General features: G+C 35.6%; 1 pseudogene; it reads right to left on the minus strand.

Moving 5' to 3' along the window:
* Positions 1-2206: 2206 nt before the first annotated feature.
* Positions 2207-2538, minus strand: LOC149560723 (flavonoid 3'-monooxygenase pseudogene; annotated as a pseudogene).
* Positions 2539-5991: the final 3453 nt, after the last annotated feature.

Consider the following 5991-nt stretch of genomic DNA (forward strand, 5'->3'; position numbering starts at 1 on the left):
AATAGAATCAACCCACATTAAAACAAATAAAATTAATGTTAATTTGAGAAACCATAAGTTTAAGATGAAAAATTAAGTTTACACAGTCCATTACAACCTTAAGAATTATTTCCATGTTATTAATTGTAATTTATTTATGCACTTTCTAGGTAGCCAATATCTATGTTCTTCTTATGTAAAGCTTAATCTCACCAAACTTTCTTGAAAGGTGACTTATAAATATTAGAAGATCCTAAAAATTTATTAAAACTCTTTATTTTGTGAAACAAACAAATCCATTAATAGAGATGGGGGATAAGCTTAGATTTAATAATGTCATTTGTAAACATTTACTTCATATTTTATCATTATTATTTTTATTCATGATACTATTCCCACATAAATTTATATTTCAATCAAATTTTCTAAATGCTAACTTTAATTGCATGATAATCTACCAACAATAATCCTAATGCAACTTGTTAATCTGTGTAATAAGGCTCTTCAAATGACATCAATTTTTCACAATCATTTATGTGATTGGTTTACTCTCTTAATTTGAACTATGAGATTTTACCTTAAAAATGCTTACATAGAATCAAGAAGTACTAGATATTAAAAAAGAAAAAGAAAAATATAAGAATCTATCAAACACTAAAGAAAGCTACAAAGAAAGAATGGCCACTGGACCAACAAGGAACACCTAATTACACATTCTTGTCTTTAACAACTAATTTCTCTAATCTATTAGATAAATGTAAAGACAATTTTCTTCTATTAGCAAGATTCCAACTATTCATTCATTAAGATGCTCATTTCACCTTGAAATCTCCTACTCTATTATTTTCTTAATAAATGTAAACATAAGAATAGATTGCAAAAACCTACATAATCCAAAACTTTTAGTGATAAACATCAAATCAGGGACATACTTTATATTTTCATATCTATATTTGTCAATATTGCATTTTATGTTTATTTTTATTTTAACTTAATTAAACTCTCTAGAATGAAACCACCAACACTAATTAAATGTGTTTATTTTGTAGATTCAATAGAGCTGAAGGGGAAGGCAACATGTAGTAATTAAAATATTCAATGGTTACTTAACAGTTCTTCATTTATTCGTTTGGTCCATGATATTGGCCATACATAGCTTTAAATTTTTATTAAACTTTGTTAAATGCTAACTTTTGTATTATAAAGTCTACTAACATTAATGACAATATATGATTTATGTTAATACATGTAACAAATTTCTTAAGATAACATTAGTTGTCCACAATCCATTATGTTAATACAACACTCTATGTTAAGATTTAATTATGTGAGATCTTTTGTGAAGGAAAAAATTACACAGAATCCATAAATAGTTAAAACTCCACACAAGAGTTGAAAATTTATTAAACAAAAAGGAAAGCCTCAAAGTAAGAATGAGTAGTGGTCCAACAAAGAACAAGCAATTACACACGTCTTCCACACCTAGTTACTCTAGCATGTGAGACAAATTCAAAGACGGATTCCTCCCATCAGCAAGTTTTGAACTATGAGCTTGTTCAGATACTCATTTGACAAGAAAATCAACTATTCCATTTTACTCTCCAAACTGACAAAGAAAACATATATTAAATCCTACACAAACTGATAACTCAACGACATACATATTTATATTTCCACATCTATAGGAATCAATATTGTACTTGTATGTTTGACCAAACTTTCCATAACACATCCACCAACAAACACTAACAATCTTTATTATGCAGCGTCGACAGACATATCAGTAGAGATGGAGGCCTCCAACTCCCTAGAACACATCAACTAACACACACTAAAACTTTTTATTCCATCAATAGAGATGGAAGAGAAGACACTATTTAATAATAATGCCTTTGAACTCTCTAAAACGCATCGACTGACACACCTTAGAACTCTGTATTAAGCAGAGAAAATAGGCATATCAGTAGAGATGGAGGGGAAGGCGAGGTTTAATAAAGGCCTCCAATGGAACTGCTTTGTACATTGTGAACCCGTTTTCCTCTATCATGTCAATTTCAGTGCCCTCTGGAACAGACCATTCGAAGCTCTGAAGCAGCCGCCCCACTGTGTACGTCACGACATTCAAACCCAAAGGCATAGTCAGGCACATTCTTCTTCGCGACCCAAATGGAATCAATTCAAAATTCCGCCCTTTCACATCAATCTCTTTGCCACCTTTGAGGAATCGCTATGGATCAAATTCAGCAGGGCGCTCCCACACATCCGGGTCTCGGCGAATTGCCCACACATTCACTAAAAGTTGTGTTCCTTCAGGAATATGATATCCTCCCACGGTGCAATCTTCCCTAGACTCGTGAGGGCTAAAAAAAGGTCCCGGTGGATAGAGCCTGAGTGTTTCTTTCACAATTGCCTGTGCATATCTGATTCCTCCATTATTCGCTCACGACCAACATTGATGTCTAGCTCTTGCTGAACCTTAGCAAGCATATCCGGGTGCTTTATTAGGGCTGACACTGCCCACTCCACGGCCGCAGAGAATGTTTCAGCCCTAGTAATCATGCCCTAAATATGCAAAATGAAAGTCTTAAGCCAAACCATTGAAATCTAATTATGATAAAGAATATGATACCGTTCTTAGGATTTAACTGTGTAGTTTTAAAGTCAAATACATTGACCCATGTTTTCTAAGTAGTGATTCACTCGAATCTATCTCTTATTAGAATAAATGAAACACTTAACACTCATTGGATCTAGGTGATGCTCAGAAAGGTGAAGCATAGAGACTCAGAGGTCATCATGAAGGAAGTTGAAACTCTGTAGTTAAGCGTGTTCAAGCTGGAGTAGTACTAGGATGAGTGACCTCCTAGAAAATCCCCATGCTTCACCTCTATGAGCATCACCTAAATCCAATAACTAGTAAGTGTTCCATTTATTCTCATTAAATATAGATTAGTATGAATCACTACTCATAAAATACATGTATTTGACTCAAAAACTACACTATTAAATCCTTATAACAATATCATAATTTGACTCTACTTATGATATGATAAAGAAGGTTTCACAAAAGTTCTAAGGAATTTCGACTTGGGCTTGATTAGGAAAGTTCTAAGCTTGCTTAGGATTGTGCAAATGATTAGAGGATGGATTAGGATGGTTTAGGATTAGCTTAGGGATAGGCAAGTGGATGACATTTAATGAGGGTGGGTGAAGGAGGAGATATTTGTTAACTTTGGCTTGGGTTAGTAAGTCTTAACCCATTTTTAGGGAATTTGACAAGGTTAGGAGGGGATTAGGATTAGGTTTAAAGACATATTCTAGAAGAGTCTAGACTTTGGATGAGGATAAAGACTTTCTAGAATAGCCTAGAATTTCCCAGGATGAGGATGAAGACTTTCTAGAAGAGTTTAGAACTTCTTAGGATGAGGATAAATTAGATTTTTAGAAAATAAATAAAGTTTTATTTATTTCAAGGGTTTGGGTTGAGGAGATATTTATTAAAACTTTTTAAATAAATATGAGGATTAATATTTAATCTTAATTAAATATTTTCAGTTGGGATTAGGGGTAGGAAATGATGGCATTAGCCTTTAATCAAAATTAAAGAAGGATTAGAAGATTTTGGAAGAGGTTAGTGGTCTTAAAGAAATTGGCCAAGTTTTGGGCAAAAAATAAATTTTTTATTTATTTTGAGTTTTTTGGTCAATTTATTAATTAAATAATTAATAAATAAGGAAATAATGTTTAAATAAGATTTAAACATTTTTGGGAGGGATTCCTTAATTAAATATTTTTAATTAAGATAAAGGTATTTAATGGCATAAAAATAAATTAATTAATTAATAAATAATGATGTCATCAGAAATTTTTTAGAAAATAAAAATACTTTATTTTCTAAAGGTTTTTAGGTTTCTACATTTTGCCCCTCTTTGATGTGATGCCACAAGTGGCATGACATCAAAGATAAGAAAATAAGATTCCCAAGGCTAGAGTAGAAGAGGAGAGAATGGACTGCAAGATGCCCCCTCAAGAAGGTGGCAGGGAGAGAAGGCGAGGCTCGATGGCTTCTTGAAAAGTACAAGAATCGGAGATGAGCAAGAAGACTCAGATTGGCTTAACAGAAGAGGTTTAGTTAGCTCAAACTCTCACTATGGGAGAATGATAAAGGAAGAATTAGAGGCACAAGAGGAAGCAAGCTTAAGTTCTCAGGGAAGGTGGAGGATGAAGGAGCGGAGCGCTATAAAAAAGAATCTAGGATAGGGAGATGGATGAGGGGATTATAAAGATGATGCAATAGGATTTCAAAGAGTCAGATTGGTTTCGGAGATCCCTAGGACTAGGATTGTGGATCTCGAAAGATGAGGCTTGGTGGATTGATTTGGATTGGTGGATCCCTAAGACTAGGATTGTGGATCCCTAAAGCTAAAGGTGAGGAGTGATTCAAAGAGATACTGATGCATAAGCTGGAGTAGGAGAGACGGATGTTGGATATGGATGGAGGATAATGGAGATGAAGGAAAACCATTGAAGCTTTTTGAGCAGGGGGATACTTCAAAGAGAAGTACCACCATGTAGTTGAGCACTAGATTTGCTATAGGACTGTTGGTTGATTGCCAAGGTTACCAAGAACATCAAGGCCTTTTCACCAACTGTCTAGAGGACTAACGAACTGACTCAAAACAAACACGCAAGGATTGCTCTAGTATCACACATGAATCCCAGAGGAAGCAGTGTCGAAACAACACTGGGTAACCCACAATCAGAAAAGAAAACAAGCAAAAGACATCATCAAGACCTTACGATCTGATTGCCCCACTCGCAGTATACCATGATATGAAAGATCGTGGCAACCTTGAGAAGGGAACAAGGAGATTTCTTAGAAAATATATTTCAAGACCCAACAGGGAAGAGTCCAAATCAAAAGAAAGCAAAAATCCAAAAGAGAACTGTTTGCCAACAAGATGGGTAGGACGAGGTACTAACGGACCAAGATCACACATGAGGAAAGCTATATCCTGCAAGGACCTATCGGAGAGCACCTAAGTTGGTGGATTTGGATGAGTGATGCATCTAGCAAGCTGAACTAAGAAAGATAACACTTTGGTGACATGAAATCTAGCTAAAGGATGCATTGGAATAGCTAACCAAGATGTGCGATGTGTGCAAGATGCTGATCAAGGAGGAGCTGACACAAAAGCTGGATAGATACAATGGTACTAACCTAAAGAGGATGTACAAGCGGGCTAATCAAGATATGGTACAAGCTAACAGACCAATGATAGGTATGATAAAGATGGATAAAAAGCTCAGGATGAGAGGATAGCGGGATGGCTCAATTTGGTGCAAGAGGCAAAAGCTAAGGATGGCGTGATAGCGAAAGATATGGATTTGGCAAGATGCATCCAATGATGATGAGAGATTTTGTGACCAGGGATGGGGACAATGCTAGGGTTGGTGGTAGCTGAGCTGATAGATGGCGTTAGAGTGAATGGCTAATGAGAGGATGGTATTGGATTTGCATGAGGATAGCCTAGAGCAAGATATCAATGACAATGGAGGATGGACAAGACAAGATCTCCAAGGAATATAGTGTCCCCAGTTAGAAGATGACATGTGAAAGGAGGTCTTACAATGGTGTGATAGTATTGAAGCTAGGATGGAAAAGCTGAAGGCGCTAGGGAGATGGATGATAATTGGGATGATGGGGTGAGGTTGCAGAAGATAAGTAGATAGCAATAGATAAAAGCTGGAGGATGAAAGATAGGTGGATAAATTGGAAGATGGAGCTGGATGGCAAGATGTGACCAAATGAATGAGGATGATGGGCTAAGCTGGGGATGGTTGGATTACGCATGATGCTTGTTTGCCAAGTTTTCATCATGGTACTTGTCCAAGACGCTTGAATTGCCAAGTTTTCACCAGTGGATGCTTTATTTTTCTTTACTTTTTTTTTTTTTGACTTTTTGACTTTGGACTTAGCTGGAATGATTTTGTCTTTCTTCAGCTATTTTT

The sequence above is a fragment of the Cupressus sempervirens genome, chromosome 4, assembly GCF_028749045.1.
Source record: "Cupressus sempervirens isolate cs-2001-9-10 chromosome 4, ASM2874904v1, whole genome shotgun sequence".
Taxonomy (NCBI): Eukaryota; Viridiplantae; Streptophyta; class Pinopsida; order Cupressales; family Cupressaceae; genus Cupressus; species Cupressus sempervirens.